General features: G+C 36.1%; 1 pseudogene; it reads left to right on the top strand.

Moving 5' to 3' along the window:
- LOC144250376 (guided entry of tail-anchored proteins factor 1 pseudogene) overlaps window positions 1-20968 on the top strand; it is a 138043-nt pseudogene extending 117075 nt beyond the window's left edge.
- Window positions 20969-21518: the final 550 nt, after the last annotated feature.

Raw genomic sequence — 21518 nt, 5'->3', positions numbered from 1 at the left:
AAAAAAATAGTGACTGGCTATAATGGTGCAGGCCTGAAATCCTAGTAATGGGAAAATAAATCAGGAGGATCACAAAATCAAAGCCAGCCTCAACAACTCATTAAGAACATCAGAAACTTAGACCCTTTTTCAAAATAAGAATAAATAAATAGGCTGCGGGGTACAGCTCAGAAGTAATGCAATCTTGGGTTCAGTCCCTGGTAGCATGCAGAAAAAAAATGCTATATATACACTGCACTATCATCCTGTTATAATTGAAACATACAATCAAACAAGAACAAAATGAGAACTGTCCCCATTATGACATTTTGCTATGCATTTGAAAGAAAGCCTTATTGTCAATCTTTAGCAGTGAAAACACATATAATATGACTCATCAATATTTTATATATATATAAAGTAAATTATATATATATAAAATATTGATGAGCCATAGTGTGTGTGTGTGTGTGTGTGTGTGTATATATATATATATATATATATATATATATATATATTTCCAATGCAAAATATATATATATTATATATATATATATAATTCATTGCAAATAATGTAGAGGTAAGTATGGCCAAAATAATGCTGAAGAGACTATAAAAATGGGTACATTATCTTTAATGGATACTAAAATAATGTATATTTTATGAGCTAGTTAATATAGGGGTGTCTTAAGCAAGCAGGACATCACTCAATAAAAGAGAGAAAAAAAAACAAAAAGGAATATTTCTGAGTATTCCCTGAGTATTAAAATATAAAAGAATAAATGTGACATGGTATTATTTTATTTATATATTTATCTACTTATTTATTTCTTACATACATGACAATAGTGGAATTCATTACATTCATATTTATCCATTCACAGAACAATTTTTCATAACTCTGTATATAAAGTATGTTCATGCCAAATTATGCCATTATACATGAGCTCTTTTTTTGCATTACAATTTTTAATACATCTTTATAACACAAATTGTCATATCTCTGTTTATATATAGATAGGTTGACACCAAATTCACATCTTCATACATGTATTTTGTATAATTTTGTCTGTCTCCTTTCACCATCCATGTTATTCCCCTTCTTGGCAGCTGGAATAAGAACCTTAATACTAATATTTGAGAATACAGAGGTTTCTTAGACCTGGATAGGAAAGGAAGGCAAGGTGAGGCTTTCTTCTGACAGCCCAGTGAAGTGAAAGCAAAGCAGCATGGGGCCAGGGGAGCTCAGCTTCCCTTCTACAGTCAAGTCTTTAAAAGACAAAACAGCAAGGAAAGTAAAGGCTTGGCTTCCTCTTCATAGCAAAGCTAAGGGCAAGGACAGGAACAATGAGACAAATTTAGCTTCCCAATGACAGCCATCTCAAGGCAATGCATGGCAAAATGCAGAAAGGCCAGGCTTGTTTTCCCCTCAGTAGCCAAGCCATAGCAATGCAAGAGAAGAAAGGTAAGGTGAGGAAGAAAAGCAAACAAGGGTTGGCTTTCCTGATACAGAAGGCAAGGTCAGGCCAGGCAAAGCCTGGCTTCCCTCATGACCAAGCCATGAAAGTTTGGGCCAGACCAGGGAAAATTTGGCTTTTCTTAGATAGCTCAATCACAGCAAGGGATATCAAAGGAAAAAGAAATAATAATGCAAGGAAAGACTGGTTTTCCCCTTCATAGCTAAACCATGGTCGGTCAATGAAGCAAGCCACCAATTCAAGTTAGGGCAAGCTTTGGCTTCCCCTGATGCACAAGCCATGACAAGGCTGGAAGGACAAGTCAAGGTCATGCTAGGCAAGGCCAAGCAAGTCTTAACTTCTCAGCAGCCATGCCACGAAGAGGCAAGGCAAGGCCAGATAAGGCAAGACCAGGCAAGAGTTAGTTTTCCTCCAATAATCAAATCTTGGCAAGAAAGTCAAGGGAAGACCAGACAATACAAGTATCAATTAAAAAAAAAAAAAAACACAAAACTGTGTCTCACAACTGATTCCTCAGCTGGGTCTGTCAGTGAGATCACCTAATATGGCTCATCAATATGGTCTCAGCTACCTTCAGCATGTGGTATTTGGGTAGCCAGACTTTTTTATGATGGCTTGGGGTATCTCAGGATATAAGGCAGAGGTGTGTCTATTGTGTCATTTGATTTATTCTTGGAAGTCACAAAGCTTCTTTAACACTGATGCAATTGGTCATGGTCCTGCCCATATTCAATACAGAAAACACACTACCTAATTCTTAGTGGGCAGGTAAGAAGTGGTCAAACAGACTGCTCACTCTGCCTAAAGTTGTTAAAACATCAAAAAGCCCTGTGACTCCAATCTTCATTACATTTTGATGTCTTAAACTATCACTATAATGTGTAAGTTCCTGTATATTCTAAAAGAACCAAGTTATGCATAATCCACTAACAGTCTTAAAATATCTTGGAATAAGATGCAAAATTTGAACTTTATGTATCTGCCAGAATACTTAGTTGCAGGACTTAAACATTTATTGAAGGGCATTAGGTAGCTTACAGATTTTTTAAAGGGGTCTGAGAATCTGGGTTGGAAACTATACGGTTGGGAGAAACCATAAAGTTATACTGCATATTGCTTGGGGAAGTTCCTGATGCCACTGATACTGAGCAGACATTGCCTCTCACCCAGCACAATGTTCCAGAACCTCTGGCTATTGCCATCTCTGAAATCTCATGTTCCATGCCTTTATTCTAGCCAAGGTGGATCTGTGCAGAACCTACTTCTGAATGTTATTTGCGTCCCAAGAGGTGTCATGCATATGTACTCAAATGGCTGATGTTAGCCCTTTTTCTTTGTGTGAGATGCAGCCATGGGAAGAGAAACTGTGTCCCATGGTCCCAGGTGTGGAACACGTATGAAAACCTAAATACAGTATATGACATATAATTATGTGATATGTAATGGTTATAAGACTGTAAGCACATTAAAATAAATATAATGTTGATTAACAGCAACATGATAATATATAAGCTCTCAATGATAAGTTCAAACCTATTTTAATGCACCTGTATCAATTTCATTGAAATAGTCATAGAATTGAGTTCCTGGGAATTTAATGGGTTAAGTCTGAAAATCTACTCCAGGTCTGGAAGGGATGCATAAGGTTTTACTAGACAGAACAGAGTGGTAGAACATTCATTTAAAAGTCATTACAGAGAGGTGGAAGGCCAAGAGAGGTCAAGAGCAAGTATTCCAGCATATAGTAAAGGACTTTGCACTGAAATTATGCAGAATATGTGTATAGTGATGTTCAAGATAGGAGGTTAGTATAATTTTTTTCATTCACTAATGTACTTTTCACCCTTTACAAATCATATTTTCCATTTAACTATTTGAAGGTAGTGTGTGCCATGACCAATATACATGCATTTCTGATTTTGTTACAAGAAACAATTCCAGGTACTCAAGAGACACTAGCATAAAGGTTCAGATAAACAGGCCTTAGTTCTAAGTAAGACTTTATAGATTTTTAGTTTCAGTTTTGGTTGCAGGACCTGACCTTGGAACTACATGGAGGAATACTTATCTTGCTCAATGTTCAGCAGGGAAATTCTAACATAGAATATTATGTTTGGGGACAAATTTCTGTCAGAACACTGTCAAGTGCAACTTTCTTGTTCCTTTGACAAGGAGTTATTGCCCTGTTGGTGCAAGGTCAGCCTACATGTCAGTTTCTAGACTCTCGATGTCTGGACATCCATAAGATGGTCTGTTGTGAATCACCTCTGGCATATCATGACTGTTATATGTAAATTGGCAAATACTCACTCTTAAAGCTATTTTTGCTGTGAAATAAAGCATATTTTGTTCTCTGAAACATTCTCTGGAGGGGTTTCTCCATGCCCTCAAGCTCCCACAGTAGATATCGGAAGGGCAGGCCCTTCAACATTCTGGTGCTCAAACATTGTATAATCAGGTGATTTTGCTTGAGGGATCCCTCGCCATAAGGAATCGCAAAGCTCAAAACATAAGCGGTCAGGGCAATGGGTAATTTACTTGGTTAACATAAACATGCTCATCTACTAATTACACAACAGCTTTTAAATGCCCAGGGTATAAAAGTAAACTATTAGGAATTAGAAACTTTTTGGCAAGAATTTTTAGCTACAAATCCATGGTTTCCTTTGGAAGGAATATTCAATACCGACGTCTGGCAACCAACTGGCTCTGAAAAAATGCTCCTCAGCAGCAGTAGCAAACACATAAACAAGCCTCAAACTACTTTTATGTTATTTTGCTAGCTGTTAGTGGCTCACTCCGGGTGGAGAAGAGATTGCAGCAGTGGCCCACTATTGTTTGGGAGAGACAGCTATCGCAAGAGAAGATCAGAAGGAAAATGGGGAAAGCTAACAAAAACAAAAGATAGTGAGCAAGAGGAGGGTAACACACATGTAGAAGAAAAGGGGGTATCTGATATGAGATGTTGAGATTTAAGTAGAAATGGAGAAAGAACAGGAGAAAGAATGTAGAAAGAGCAAGGAGTCTCCTCTTTTTTTCTTTTTCACAGATGTTGCAACAGTGCCATATAGAGGAGTTGACTCTTTCTGCATATATTAAATCAAGCTGTACCATGTCAGAGATGGCGATGTTAGGTTTAACATAAGGCATGAAAACCAGTCAATATTATATATTCCAGGCTTTGGTGCCTTTCTTCAAGGTACCAGACCTCATGATTATACATTATATGGATGACATTATTTTAGCCCACCCCTCTGCACAAGACCTAGACTCCATCTTCCAACAAGTCCAATTAACACTTAAAGAAATTGAATTAAATAGAGCTCCAGGAAATGTTCAAAAATTAGCCCATTTTCACTTTTTGTGAATCATTTATTAACTCTTGCAGTGATCTTAATACAGGCTCTCAACATTTACATAAAATCTCTTTAAATGATTTACAAAAGGTTTTAGGAAACAGAAATTGGCTTACATTTCAACAGGTTCTTTGAAGGGCTCTACCTCCTCTGTTCCAATGTTTGGAGAATGATCTATATTCTTTGTCTTTAAGAAGATTAACTCCTGAAGCTTACAAAGCCTTATAAGAGGTTAATAATCAGCTTGCTGATTTGCATCTTAGCCAATGGGATCCTGACAAAGACATTATTACTATAGTTTATACACCTCACCTATTCCCACTGGTCTTCTTTTCCAGGAATAAAGTAGCCATTTAGAATCAGTGCATCTTTCTGCTGCTTTTTCTTTCAAAATTATCCCCAAATTAGTATGTTTTGTCTAATGGTATTACAACTACACACTAGGACTCTTCAATTATTTGGTCTAAAACCTGATAAATTTGTCTTGCCATTAATTAAACAGGAAGTAAACCTCCATTTGAAAAATAATATCCTGTTTCAACATTCAATTATGACTTTTTCGTTGGTTAATCATTTACTCGTTGCAAACCTATTCAAGATTTATTTGATAAAACAGTTTATTTTTTAAAGATAATTTGTGATAAACAAATTCCTGGAGCTGACCTTATCAGTACTGATGCCAGTTATTCTGGTGGCCTATTAATTCTTATTTATAATCTTACCAGGGATGAATACAAAACCTGAACTTACAAGGAGCTACCTGCCTCACCCCAATTATTAGCGTTACAGGCAACCACTTGGGTCATTGAAGCTAAGTCACTATATATACATCTTTACTGATAGTGTTTATTGTGCCTAACTTATAGCCAGGTTTCCTTGTTCCTTTATTAAAGGGAAAGCAAAATCAGCTTTGGATATACTCCTTCTTTCTTCTCAAAGAGTGCTCCAAAAATATACTAACTCACTGTTCATCACTCATATCAGAGCTCTTATGTTGAACCCAGAATGCAAAGCAAAGCCCACTGACGCTAATTCTAAACCAAATTAAAACAAGCTTATATTGAGTTCACAAGAGAGCTGATCAGTGAATTGCCTCACCCAGAGGACAGTGCCTGGTCTAAGTGCAGGGAAGTTTTTATAACATAAAAAGTTACAAAGATAGATGTCTAGGCAGCTTACAGCTGACAGGGTCCTGGGAAGCATAATGCAAAGGCAGATAGCAGGTTAATAATCCACATGTCTTAACATCTCAAGGTAGGGAGTAAACTCAGATTCCACCATCAGAATTAATGAGGAGCAGCTGAGATTTTTAGGAAGGATTGTTATCTGGTGAGGGAGAGCCAGGCATAAGTAAGTTCAAAGCTTGGGAAGGAGTTCCAAGCAAGTTTAAAACACCAAAGTGTGATCAGGCCAAATAGAAATATTAGTATTTTACATTAAAACAGAAATGAACTTTTCATGACCTTGTGACAGATGGCTCCCAGTCTTAAGATGGAATTAGGCTGGATTCATCACATACTGTTTTACCTGGATTTATCTCAAAGTTTAATAATTTAACAGATCAAGCCATGTGAAGTGAATATGGCACTGATTGGGAATCTGCAAGAGTTACATGCTTAATTCCATCATTCATTCCACTCCCTTAAACAGTTTTTTTCTACACTCAGTATCCTACAAACTAAACAGATAGTGAAAACTTGTAAAAGTTATGCTTCTTTTTTTGGGGGGTGGGGTGTCTTACAACCTCAAGGAGTCATTTCATGGAGTTTAAAGGCATTGTCTTTATGGAAGATTGTTGTCATACTCATACCCTTGCTTGGTAAATTAAACTATTTATATGTCACAATTGACACATCTTCTGGACTACTTACAGCTACTCCTATGGTTGGGGAAAAAACTAATCATGTCATTCAACATATGCTCAAAAGCATTGTGACAAAATGTTTTTCACATAATGTAACAGCACACAATGGTTCAGCTTATACTTTCAAAATGTTTGCTGTATTCTGTGAGCAATAGAACATTAAATATTTTCCAAGAATTCCTTTTAACCCCCAAGCACAAGCCATTTTTCAGACAGCCCATCAAAATTTTATGGCTCAAAACACAAAAATTAGAGATAGAATCCCTTGCTAACTGATGCAATTCCTCATATGTTAACCAATATGGCTTTATTTAACTAATTTTTTTGAAATTTGATGATGTTAACCATAACCCAATACAGAAATATTAGGAGCCATTAACAAGTCCCTCAAGTTACTATAAGTAGTCTGGAAATATCCTCAAAAACAACAATGGCAACCACCAGCCCCTTTATTGACCCTAGTGAAAGCTTTTGCTTGTGTTTTTCCAGAATATGTAGACCAATATGGATCCCAGCAAGACTTGTGCAACACTTGATGGCTGATTCCCCAGATGCAGAAACTGACTCTCAAGATGAGAAAGCATCATCAATGACAATAAACCACAATATCCAAAAACCTGTGGTGATGTCAAAGTGTTGGTCAAACAATCTGAACAGATGGGATAAACTCACATCAAAATGTCTCCCAGCCTTCTATATTCTTAATTTATTCTTTAACTACTTTAATCATCAATAGTACACAGACTATTTCTTTGTGGATCTTCATGGCTAACTCTTGGATGTTTTTCCTCGTGATTTTTTACCAGCCTTTCTGAGTTGGCTAGGCTCTTTTCAAGATGATATACTTTGTCTTCATTATCTGATGTTCTGGCTTCTACTTGTTCTACTCTGTTAGTGATACTCTCAATTGAGTTTTTAATTTGGTTTATCATTTGCTTCATTTCTAGAATTATTGTTTGAATTTTTTTATAATCTCTATCTCCTGATAAAGATGCTTAACTTCTTCTTTTATCTGTTTATGTAATTCATTTTCAATGTGTTCTTTCACTGTTTGAATTTGCTGTCTCATATCCTCTTTAAGTTTCCATTCCATCTGTCTAAGGTGTTCCTTGAGTTCTTTATATGACCATTTTTCTGATGACTCTAGGTCCTCCTGAATATTTAGGCTGTCCTGCATTGTTTGTACTCCTTTTCTTCCTTGCTCTTTGATGCTGCTCATGTTACTTCTTGTTCTGTTTGACTGCTGAGTTACTGTTTACTCCTATAAATTTATTTGATGCTTGGGAAGAAAGGTATTAGAAGGGAAGGGAAGAAGTCACTAAAGAGAATGAGAGTAAGCAGGTAGAATTCAAGGAAGGGGGAATAAGAAAATTGAAAAGAAATGAAAAGACAAAAGAAGAAAAAAATAGGAAATAAAAAAAGAAAAAAAATTTAAATAATAATAAAAAATTAAAATTAAAATTAGAAAAAAAAGCTTTTAAAAAATTAAAAAATTAAAAAACAACAAGAAAGAAAAATGAAAATAAAAAAAAACAAATAAAAAAAAAAACCTAATAAATGCAGTCTTAGAGTTTGATTAACTTCTCTTCCAGTAGGTGGAGCTGTGCCCACCAGGCCAAGCTTCTCCTGTCAATACTTGGGAAACAATCACTGTGCAGCAGTTCCTCCTCCCAGACTGGGCCAGTCTCCAATCCTGAGTGCCTAGGGCCTCCTCTTGTGTCTAGTCACTTCCCCACTTCTCCTCTAGCCAGGCCCCTCTCACCAGTGACGCTCACCACAATACTGGCTACACGCCAGGTCTGCTGCTCCCGGGAGCCCTGTTTTCATGAACGACTGGGCACACTGTCCCTGTTTGCCATTCCCTCAGACCCTAAGTTTGTAGAGCTTGGGGCTGAGAATCCTCAGCAAATTTTACTTGCCCTCCGGTAGCCACGCCCCTGGTAGCTGGTGCAAGAGACCACAGTTGTCAGCACTGGTGGGAGCGGTAGCTGGGAGTTTCGCGCCGCGGATCCCGCGCCACTTCTGATTCCCTAGGTCTGGCTATCGCACTCACTGGAGAGCTGGGAGGGGCCCTTAAGGATTCCCTGATGTGTGGAGAGGGAAGGCTAGGGAATTACACACCTGTCGCCGCTGGTTTCAATGAGGTTATCTCCTCCGCCGCAGTCTGGTGACGTCAGTTCTCTGCCATGGTGGTATCTCTTGCAAATGGCGACAGTTCATTTCCCTTTGCTGGGTGACCAATGCAACGGGTGGGTCCTTACTGTCTCTCCCAAGCCCCGTTTCAAACCTGTGGCCACTACCTATGAAGACTCGGTTGGCATTTACCTCCGTAGGATCAGAAGGGCTGACCAGTTGTTTCAGCCAGATGGATTAGTGCTGAGTCACAGCTGTTTGTCTGTGGGCTCAGTGTGTGTTCTGAGAAGCCCAGACGGTTCGCCCCAGATCCACGTCAGCTCAGCATTGCCTAGTGATCCTGAGCAAACAGAATTTAGACTGATTACAACTCCTATGCCCACACAGATGAAGAGGTCATAGACTTGATCTCTCCTCGCCTGCCGGAATATTGGATTTCTTCCCAAGAGAACTGCAAGTTTGAGGTCAATCTCAGCAAACTAGCAAGGCACTAATCAATTTAGGGAGACCCCATCTCAAAAAAAAAAAAAGGTGGGGGATGTAGCTCAATGGTAAAGTGCCCTGGGGTTTAATCCTCAGTAAAGAAAAATTAATTAATTAATTAATTAATTAAATTTAATTTCTCAGAGGATAGCACAGACATGAGAATAGCTCTTAATGACTTGGTAATAACAGATTTCAAATACAAGTTTTAAGTGTCTTACTTGTGTACACATACACACAAACACACACAAACACAAATAGTTCCCAAATCCTCAGAAAACAAAGAAATATTAGCTTATCTATCTTACCTAATAAGATTAATAACATTTATTCTCCATTATTTCTTTTTTTATAGTTGTAGATGGACAGAATGCCTTTATTTTATTTGTTTATTATTATGTGGTTCTGAGGATCAAACCCACTACCTCGTGCATGCTAGGCAAGCACTTTGCTGCTGAGCTACAGCCCCAGTCCTATTCTCCATTATTTCTACTTCCACAATTTGTACTATCAGAATGGGAGCCCTAAGGAATTATCAAATGTAATTTTTCTAGTCTCTGTGAACCTTTGAAGCCACAAGCCATTTAAATATAATCTTGACATTATATCAATAGCCATCTCTTCCCTATGGAGATTGACCTTATTATCTAAAATGTTCATGGCAATGTCAATTTATTTTTTTAACATTAATTTGAGTACTAAATACAACAAATTAAAAAAGAGGTGATACATGAAAAAGCTAGCACTGAAATTTACAGAGTCATCCAGAGAGCCACAGAAAGCTGAGCATAGAAACACATTCACTGCAGGCAAGTTTACTGCCCCTCCCCACAGAGCACCTGCACATGTGACTCTTTAGCAAGAATGCTCAGTGTCAGAGGGGGCACCCCCTTAGGTTCCAGGGAATGCAATACCAATGGAAAACAAAGAATAAAACTGTTAACAACATTAATATTATGCAATTAAAACTAAGGAAACAGGAAAGGCAGCAAAGCCGTCTGCTCCTCTCATGGCAAAGTTTTCAGAAGCCACATTTCCTCCAGGTAAGAGTGACATCCAGTGACTTACTTTTTAATTGTACTTCAGTGACTGAGTGTGGAATTATCTGGTAATTCATTTCTATAAGCAAATTAATTAGTCTAGTTATTTTTAAATCTCTTAGCAAAATAACAATGTTTTCTTGCAGGACTTAATGATTAGGTTTTATGTAAATGTCCCATTTTAATTAATTTGTGGAGGTGGTTACACAAAGCTAAATTAAAACTGTGTCTGAAATGCAGGTCGGTATTTGCATGTTCATCTGTTTCAGGGACTCACATACACTATGGTCTTAAATGAGTGAAATGAAACCAGTAAGCCATTTGGCACAGAGGGATGAATGATGGAAGAGTAACTTTGCAATGCCTTTCCCTTCAGGCTAAACTTTCCCATGATGACAAAACTTAATCTGAATACATGGCAGCAATGTGACTTTCTTGAAAATCACATTAATTTGTCCTCCTGCCCACAATGTGCTTTTTTTTTTTTGAGTGGGCGATGGTACTAGGGATTGAATTTACGGATACTCAACCATTGGGCCATATCCCCAGCCCTATTTTGTATTTTATTTAGAGACAGTGTCTCCCTGAGTTGCTAAGTGCTTCACTGTTGCTAAGGCTGGCTTTGAATTCATGATCCTCCTGACTCAGCCTCCTGAGCCCCTAGGATTACAGGAGTGCACCACCAGGCCCAGCCACAACTAATTAAAAAAACTTAATGAGGAATGGAGAGAGTGAAAGACATGAGGAATATTTTAAAAATTCCCGAAGAAAAGAAAAGGCCTGTGATCCAGATTTTTAAACCATTTTTTTTTTAAATTGTCAGATTAAAATGCCTTGAGGTCTGCTGGAAGCATTTGGCTACCATATCATAGGGTTAATGCAGAGCAGAGCAATCAACATGACTACCCTGAACCCACAAAAATCAGAAATAGAACAAATCACAAAATACAAGCATTTGAACATTTAAAACAACCTGAATGACAAACCATTTTCAACTAAGCAAAAGCCCTCAAGGGAGAGGAGCTGGAAGTCTCCCAGAAAAATGCCAAAAAATCCTGATTTATTCTTGTACCTGATTCTGTGCCTGCCAGTGCAGTGCCAGAGTTCTCTGGTCCACTCTACTCTGCAGAGTAGCAACTGCAAGGATCTACACTATGCAGGACAGAGCCAGTTCCTCTATTACTTTTTCTTACATAGTTCCTATGAAACACATTTGTAATGAAATGGCATAAGTTGCAAATTCCTATTATGTGCACTCACCTCATCTCACCTGTCAATATTCTAGCGCTAATCTGAGGTTTCACTAGAACTTGCACTTACTCAAAGAATATACAAAACAGCAGCCTACATTTAGATTCACAAAAGTCAAAACATGCTTCTTATACTTTTGATGCAACAAGAGGAAAAACAATTTTAGTGGTGGGAAATGGAGATACTTTTAAAGCTGCATTTTCAGAAACAGACCAATGATTACATTTGTCAATATTTATTAACAATAACAACCCAATTTCTAAGTTTTCAATGTAAGTTTAAAATATCTGCTGTACTTACAAGTACCCCCCACCACTACTGTGCTGCAGGTCTGCAATTTCAAAAGAGTGAGCATCCTGAGCAACGTTCCAGGAACAGGGTTCACGTCCACATTATCTGAGGTTCCTCCATCCCACATCCAATATCTCACTCAATGCAGAGCTCTCTTGGCACACATCCTCCCAGCCTTTTCTCTCCTCTCTGATGTGGGGCGAAGGTGGAACTTGCAGACACATCCACTCATCTGCCATTTTGCACTCCTTGCCCCACACACCTGCAGAGCCCCACGTCCAGGCTGCTCTGGTGGTAATACAGGGAAGTGCAGGCAAGGACAGTAAATCTTAAACCTGGCTGGCTACTAGCAATGCTAGGGAGGGAGAGGTACACACCCACTTTTCTGGCTAGTTTATCCTATGTTTCCCACTCTCAAGAGAATAACATTTCCATATATTTCAGTCTAAAGAGGCCAAGTATGATGAGTGATGCTTGCTCATTAACTGGAAATAACTGACATTTATAGAATACTTCATCCAACAATAGCACAACTGACATTCTTCTCAAGCTCACATAGAACTCCAACCAAGATGGATCGTATGCTAGGATATAAAACACAACTGAACAAATTAAAAGAATAATGATCACACAAAACACATCCTTGGACAACAACAGAGTAAAGTAGAAAACTATATCAGAATAATACACCAAAATTCCCAAAATATTGAAGATCAAACCATAGACTTCAAAATAACACATAAGCCAAAGTCTCAAGAGAAATTAGAAAGCATTTTGAAAATTAAAACTTTTGGTCAAAATTTGAGGGATGTAGAGAAAACAGTAATTAGAAGTAAGAGTTTAGCACTGGAAAAAATATAACACTAATAATTTAAGCATTCACCTTAAGAAAATAGAGAAAGAGCCTAAATAAAGCAGGAAAAAAAAGAAACAAAAATTAGAACAAGAATCAGTGAAAATTTTAAAGGGAAAGCAATATCAAAAGGTCAACAAAATTAAAAGTTCATTTTTTGAAAAGACCAATAAAATTGATAAAACCCAAGCCAAGGTAACTGAAAGAGAAGGGAAAACAGCAAAGAGAGAAGAAAAAAAAAAAGGTAGAGGAGAAGGAAAGATAAGAGGAGAGGAAACAGACATAAAATATTTTAAAACTACTAATGTCAGAAATAAAAGAAGTTTATCACCACTGATGTCATGGACATTTAAAAGTTATCAAAAATATTATGAAAATTATGTATGCTTATGAATTTTAAAATGCACTGATTCCTTGAAAGACACAAAATACCAAAATGCAGTGTCTTCATATATTCATGAAGCTATGTGACAGAAAAACACAAACAGGGTGGATTGATGTTATTTTGAATTGACCAGAAACTTATTTCTCATCTTACTGGAGGATGAGTGGGTTCAAAATCAATGCAAGCCATCAGCAGTTTCAGTGTCTGATGAGGATCCACTTCCTGCAATATGGATGAATGTGTTCTCACATGGCAGAAGGGGTGAGGATCCCTGTGGCTTCCCTTATCAATGCACTAATCCCACTCATGAGGTTCCACCCTCAGAAATTAACTGCCTTTCAAAGTCCCTACCTCCTAATATCATCACATAAGAGACAATGTTTCAACTAATATATCTTAAAGGGATACTAACTCAGTCTACAGCATTCACAAAAGCAGAAATAGATAATGTTAAGTAAGTTTGGTTTATATCTAAAAAAAAAGGGTGAATAATCAACAGCCTTCCAATGAAAAAAACAATAGGTGCAGATAACTTCACTGTTAAATTATACCAAAAATTTAAGGAAGGAATGATGACAATGACTTATAATCTCTTCCAGAAAATGGAAGAACATAGAACATTTCCCAAATTATTCCATGGGGCTAAATACCAAAACAAGATAAAGGCAAAATTAGAAAAAAATACATGCTGACCAATATCTTTCAGGAACATAAGATTTTTTTTTAAATCCTCAAAAAAAGTATTGGCAAACAGATTCTAGCAATACATAATAACAATTCTACACCAAGACCAAGTGACATTTACTCCAGGTGTGCAAGACTAGCTTAACATTCAAAATATAGTTAAAGTAATTAACTCATCAATCACACTAAAGAAGAAAAATCATTTGATCACATAAAAAGGTCCAGAAAATGCATCTGACAGACTTCAATGCTCATTCATGACTAAACTTTCAGGAAACTAGGAATACAATGGAAATTCCTTAATTAGATTTAAAAATCTATCAAAAAAAAAATAAGAAACCCAACAGCAATGTAATACATGATGTGAACAGCTGAATGATTGCTCCTAAGATCAGGAGGATGGCATGAATACCCCATTTTACTGTTCCTGGATTCTTAGCTAATGCAGTAAAACAACAAAAATAAAAAAAATGTATACAAATTTGGAATAAAGAAATTAAATGCTTTTATTCACAGATGACTTGATTTTTTATGTAGAAAATCTCAAAGATTCAACCAGAAAAACTTCTATAATTAAGAAATGGTTATACAATGTTCCATGATATAAAGTTACTATACAAAGTCAACTACTTTCCTATATACCTTCAATGAACAATGGGAATTTGAAATTAAAAACACAATACTATTTGCATTAGTATCAAGAAAATGAATACTTTGATATAATCTGGTAAAATATAGTCAGAGTCTATATGAGTAAAATTTAAAAATTCAACTGAAAAAAATCAAAGAAGATTTAAACAAATTAAAAGATGTTTCATGCTCATAGATGAGAAAAACCAATGCTGTCAAGAGGTCATTTCTCTTCAAAATGATCTATACATTTAATACAATTCAGTGAAAACACCAAAAAATTTATTTTGTGGAAGTTAACAAACTTATTCTAAAGTTCTTATAGAAAGGCTTAAGACCCATATAGTCAACAATATTGGAGAAGAAGACAACACTTATATGACTTGCAAATTGATCCATGGAACAAAACAGAGAATCCAGAAATGAAAGCACATAAACACAGTTAACTGTTCTTTTACAAAAAAGCAAAGGCAATTCAATACAGGAAAGATAATTTCTCCACACCAAGTAAAATCTTTGTATATTTTATGTTGAAAATAGAGGAAGAGGAAAAGGAGAGATAAAAAAGCAGCAGCAGCGGGAAAAAAAAGAAAAAAAAATTAATCAAGATATGATCTGTGCTATTCAGTTTTTCATTGCTGATACTAAAGTACCTGACACAAATTGGAAGAGGAAAGATTAATTTTGGCTCACAGTTTCAGAGGTTGAAGTCCTTGGCTGGATGGTTCCATTTCTTGGGCCTGAGGTGATGAAGAATATTATGGTGGAAGCATTTAGTGGAAAAAAAAAAAAAAAGCTTTTTCAGTTCAGGGCAGCCAGGGAGCAGAGAAAGAGAATCAAAGAAACAGGCAATGGAGAAGATAATCTCCAGGTTAGTTCACAAGTGACCTACTAGTTCCAACTAGGTTCTGCCTCCCAGAAGTCTATCCAGCTATCAATAAATTAATCCTTTGATGAGGTTAGAGAACTTAGGATCCAATAATTTCCTAAAATCCCCATCTGTGCAACTTGATGCACTGGGGACCATGCTTTCAGCACATGAGCCCTTTGAGATCCAAAACCATAACACTAGATCCAAACCATAACACTAAAACAATCCTTACTCCTTTCAATAAATATTTATTCAACCTGCATCTTAGATGTAATTTTTATTAACATTATTAACATTATTTTAAATTGGGAACTCATAATTATAAATATTTATGGGGTAACATGATTTTTATGTATGTATACAATATGGAATTATTAAGAGGTCAAGCTTATTAACATATCTATCTAGTCATTCAATGATCTGATATTTTTCTGGTAAAACATGTTAAACTTACTTTTAGTTATTTTGAAATATATAATAAGGTTCTCATTAAATTTTTCTGCATATGTTATCCAGTTTTCTCAAAACCACTTGTAAAAAGGCTGTCTTTTCTCCAGTGTATGTTTCTGATATCTTGTCAAGGATCAGATGACTGTACATGTAGGGATTTATCTCTGTGTCTTCTATGGTATTCCACTAAGGACATGTCTGTTTTGTTGCCAGTGTCTTGTAACAATCATTTTACTCTCTACTTCCATGAGTTAAACTTCAAAACCCAAATTTTAATATAAGACATTTATAAAATAACATCACAAAATGTCTAGGTGACCTTGAATTTGACAGTGGATATTAAAATTCAATAGCAAAATATAATTCATGAAAAAAAATACTAGTAAATTGTAAGTTTGATAAAATGAAAACCTTTAAGCACCTGGAAGGCTGAGGTGGTAGGAATATATGAGTCCAGTAGTTTAAAACAAGCCTAGGCAATATAGTGAGATACCATCACAAATAATGCATGAACCAATCAATCAATCAATCAATAACTACTACTCTGGAAAAAAATTTTGAAAGAATAAAGAAACAAATCATAGACTGGGAAAATATATTTACACAACAAATATCTTCTTAAAACTTGCATCCAAAGTATAAAAGTAACTCCAAAAATACAATAATAAGGAAAAAACACAATTAGTAAATAGATTTTTTTAAAAAACCTGAAAACCCATTTTACCAAAGGAAATCTACACATGGAACAAAAGCTTATTGAAAACTATATAATACTATGTGTCATTAGGGATTTTCAACATGACACTACTATGCCACAATTGAAGTGGCTATTTTTTTTTGAAAAATGACAATATCAAATACAAGTGAGAATATGAAGTAAAAGGAACTTTCATGGGTGTTGGTCAGAATGAAAAGTGGTACATTCACTTTGGAAGACCACTCTGAAGTTTCTTGCAAAGACATAGTTTTACTTTATAATCCAGCAATTTCATGCCTAAGTATTTGTCTTAATGAGTCAAAAATTTATGTTCAACAAAAGCCTGCACATGAATATTTATGGAAGATTTGTTGATAATCACAAAATGGGAAGCAACCCAGATGTCTTTGTCCTGGTTAATAGATGAACACACAGTACTTCATGCATACAACAGAATATTACTCAGCAATAAAAATAAATGAGGTATGAATCCATAAAAAGACATGGAGGTATTATAAATGTATACTAGTAAATGAAAGATGGTAGTCTAAAAATGCTATATACTAGAAAGTTTAAACTATACAACATTTTGGAAAAGGTAAATTCATACAGAGATTTAGAAAACTCAATAGTTACCAGGAGTTTAGGAGGAAAGAGGGGAAGGATAAATAGATGAATGGCAGGGGATTTTAGGGTGGTGAATGCATTCTATCATTATGCTTTCTATCAGAAGCCGCAAAACTGCATAACTCAGAGTGAAACAATGTAAGTTATGGAATAGAGCTAATAATGTAGTGCCAATTTGGGGTCATTAATTGCAGCAAATGTGTCCCACTAATGCAAGATGAAAATCACAGGGGAAAGTATGTGATGTAATAGAGAGGTAGGTATGGTGTGGATACATGTTACTGCATGTATTATCTGACAATTAGTTTGTATTGATAAAATTTCCACCTTAACAGCAGAAAATAAAAACAAACAAGAAATTAATGAAGTCAGAGAAAAAAGAACCATCAGCACAGAAATCAATTAAGTAAAACACTTCTAAAATCTATAAAAACAAAAGCTGTCTCTAGAACAAATAAAATAACCTTGATAAATCTTTAGAAGAATGATAAGTAAATTTAATAATAGACACAAATTACCAATATTAGGAATGTGAGACATTATATCACTAAATATTCTATGGATATTAAATGAAAAGTCAACTTGTCCTGTTGGCACATTCTTGTAATCCCCATGGCTCAGGAGATTGAGACAGAAGAATTGCAAGTTTCAGGCCAGCCTCAACAACTTAATAAAACCCTAAGCAACTTAGTGAGACCCTGTTTCAAAATAAAAAAAAAAAAATGAAAAGAGATAGGGATGTGGGTTCGCTGGTTAAGCACTTCTGGGTTCAATATCAAGTGTAAAGGAACACCTGTGGAGGAATACCTGTAAGGAGGTGCACAAAGAACAGACACAGACACACAAGTACAAGCAAACAGGAGGAGTGGAGAGGAGCAAAATGAAGTGATGATGGAGAAGTACAGAAGTGAAATGACCACTCTTCCCTGCCTGGGAGTTTATAACTCAAAGAATATATACTTCCTGTTACTATGACTATATTCTAATTAGTATTTCTTTAACCCAAGTGCTAGCTAACTGAGGTAAGATCCCCTTAATACAAACACAGAGTAATTTCTCTCCAAGGACATTGTTAAGGAGACCAGATAGTGACTGCTTAGTTGTCTAATTACCTCACAGGGAGGAGGCTGGGTATGCCAATTGTGGGAATCAGGGCACCAGTTAACACCCCTGGGAATTTGCTCACCAGGAGAAATGCTTCCATGTCTATTTCCATGGACAGAATATCTACAAACAAGCACTCAACCATATTCTCCTCAAAAAAAGAATCAGAAAATATTATGAATTACTTTATGCCAATAAATTTGACAACTATTATAATATGAATAAATTCTTACAAAGTTCAAAATAAACCAAAATTTACTCAAGAAGAAATAGATTTGGTCAATTGTCTTGTATCTATAAAAGAAATAGAAATTTTAGTTAAAAACCCTTGTACCAATACAATCCAATCTCAAGTGGCAACAATATTGAATTCCAATTACAAAAGGAAGAAGTAATAAAATTTTACACAAAACTATAAAGAAAGATGAAGTGCTTTTCAACTCACTTAATGGGTCCAGGATTATTTTCATGAAAAAAAAACCAGGAATGAGCATTGCAAGAGAATATTATTATAAACTAAGATCACTAATTCCCTAATGATTCCCCCCAACACTCCCACCCCAACCCCCCACACAATGATCTTGGATGCAAAAATTCTAACCAAAACTTGGCAAAGAAAATTCAACAATATACGAAATAGGTTAATATATCATACCAAAGTTTTTCATAGAGATGCAAAGTTGATTTAACATTCCAAAATTGATCAATGCAATTCCATATCAATGATATAAAATGACATATATATGTAATATGCATATACATATACACATATATATTCGTAAAATCAATAAGTGTAGAAAAGTATTTCCTAGTAACCCAATATCAACTTCTGTTTAAAATTTTAGCAAACTAGGAATAGAAAGTAAGTGCCTCAATCTGACACAGGGAATCTATTAAAAACTTATCAGAAACACAATACTTAATGACAATAGACTGAATACTTAACCAAATCCTCAGAAACAAATGGGGTTTTGTACATATCATTTCTTTCTGTTTGCTACTAAAGAGTCTGTCGATGTACTCAGTTAAGGGGGGAAAAACACTAAAAATCATACTAATGAAAAATTAAAAAAATAAATTAACTTTATTTGCAGAAAACATGAACATTTATAGTAAAAATCACTGAATCTTTTAAAAATGTCTGGAAGTAATAGTAAAATTGCAGGATTCAAGATCAACCTACAAATAAAAATCAATTGTATATATGGTAGAAGTGAATGCTCATAAATAGAGATTTTAAAAAAAGATACCATTTTGTTATGGGTCTATAGCTCGGAAAACACTCTCAACTGAATTTTTTCCAAATTGGAGAGTCTTTATTTAGCTAGCTGGCGACTGCTCCCTGATGGACCCAAACTGTTTCTGCCAGGAACAGTACAGGGTGCAAGTTCTATGGGGTTTATAAGGGGAAAAACAACATCCTGGAAAATGTAGATGCAAGCAAGCAAGGAGGACACAGAAGCTAAAGTTAACAATCAGCCACCCAATGCATATAACCACATCCTTGTTCCAAACACATGCAGTACAAAAATAAACAACTTTTATAAGAAATAAGTTATATAACTAGGGTTACATTTTGGAAGTTCCAAATGGAGTCACTTAGGCAAGGTTTTGTTTTGTTTTGTTTTGTTTTTAAGTTGTCAATAGACTTTATTTATATGGGGTACTGAGAATTGAACCCAGTGTCTTACAAATGCTAGGTAAGCGCTGTACCACTTAGCCACAACTCCAGCCAAAGGCTAAATTCTTTTAAGTACAGTCAGGATAACTTAACATTATTTATCCTATTATCTAATCTTGTCTTATCTATTAATATCCTCCATTTTATAGGGTGCTTATTGGGCTGATCCATAATCTAAGTTGGGCTATAACAATTAAAGAAAGCATCAAATATGTAATGTGTGTAGGAATAAATTTTACAAACCTCAATCAAGGAAGCAGGGCTAGTGGGACTCAGTGCGCAGTTGCGGGTACGCCTACTGATGAGGTCCCCTTGGAGCTTCTCTTAGAGGTGCCTGGGCTGCAGGGAGTATCTTGGAACAATGGAAGAACTTGACCAAGTCCCAGAGCTGGACGTGGCTGCTGGTCCTCTGCTTCCTGTTTGGATGCAATGTCCTTCTGATCCTCCTTCTGACCTTGTCCTCCTTCATGTCCAGAGTGCTGCAGAATGATGCAGAGCCAGAGCCGCAGATGAGGGCAGAGATCCAGGATATGAAGCAATTGTTCTCCATGGTCAAAAAGATGGATGAGTTTGCCAGATATGCCAGGCTGGAATGGAAGATCAACAAGATGGTGGACCAGCTCAAGACTTATGTGAAAGCACGGACTGCTCAACTAGCCAAGACAAAATGATTTTTTTAAAAAATTTTTTTAATGATTTTTTTTTTTAAAGAGAGAGACAGAGAGAGAGACAGAGAGAGAATTTTAATATTTATTTTTTAGTTTTCGGCGGGCACAACATCTTTGTTTGTATGTGGTGCTGAGGATTGAACCCGGGCCGCACGCATGCCAGGCGAGCACGCTACTGCTTGAGCCACATCCCCATCGCGATAAAGTGATTTTTAAGTGTTGCTTTCTGTACATTGCAAGCTACCTTGATGATGTCACTCATTTGGAAGTAGTATTCTGCCCATGTGACTGTTGTGCTGAGGAAATGGATAACACCACTAGACCTCCTTGTAGCCTTCCCTGCTAGAACAGCAGGTGGTGTTGGAATTATTAGTTGGATTTTAGTCTGTAACAAGTTGTGGTGACCCCTTGTACTTTACCCTTTCAGTCGAAAAGAAAGATGAATACCACTGTGGGATTTTGTTGTTGTTGTTAAACTGGGGGTTGAACTCAAAGGTTCTTTACCACCTAACCCCAGCCACAGTCCTTTTTATTTTTAATTTTGAGACAGGTTCTTGGTAAGTTGCCCAGCCTGACCTCAAGCTTACCATCCTCATACCTCTTCCTCTTGAGTTTTTGAGTTACACTTGTGCCCCACCGCACCTATCCCAGCTATTATGACTTCTAAAATGATTCTCTTATTAGGTTAAAAGTCTGATTGCTGCTTAAAAAGACAAAACAAAAAAACCCAAAGTACATAGGGTAGTTTTGTACATAATTGAATATGTTCTTGGGCTTTATGTGAGATTCTTGTAAGAATCCCAGTATTCTACAGTATTCTACAGTAACACCAGATTTGAAACAGGATGGGGGCCTACATGCCTTACTCCTGATTTGCTCTATTGGCACATTGTGGTCCTGTTGCCAACTGGAAAGTCAAAATTTTCTAAAAACTTGAATACTTTAAAAAATATTTTACTTTATATATTTTTTAGTTGTAGATGGTGCTGAGAT

This window comes from Urocitellus parryii, chromosome 1, assembly GCF_045843805.1.
Source record: "Urocitellus parryii isolate mUroPar1 chromosome 1, mUroPar1.hap1, whole genome shotgun sequence".
NCBI lineage: Eukaryota > Metazoa > Chordata > Mammalia > Rodentia > Sciuridae > Urocitellus > Urocitellus parryii.
Note: the sequence above shows the minus strand (reverse complement) of the source record. Positions and strands in the feature narration are given on the sequence as shown.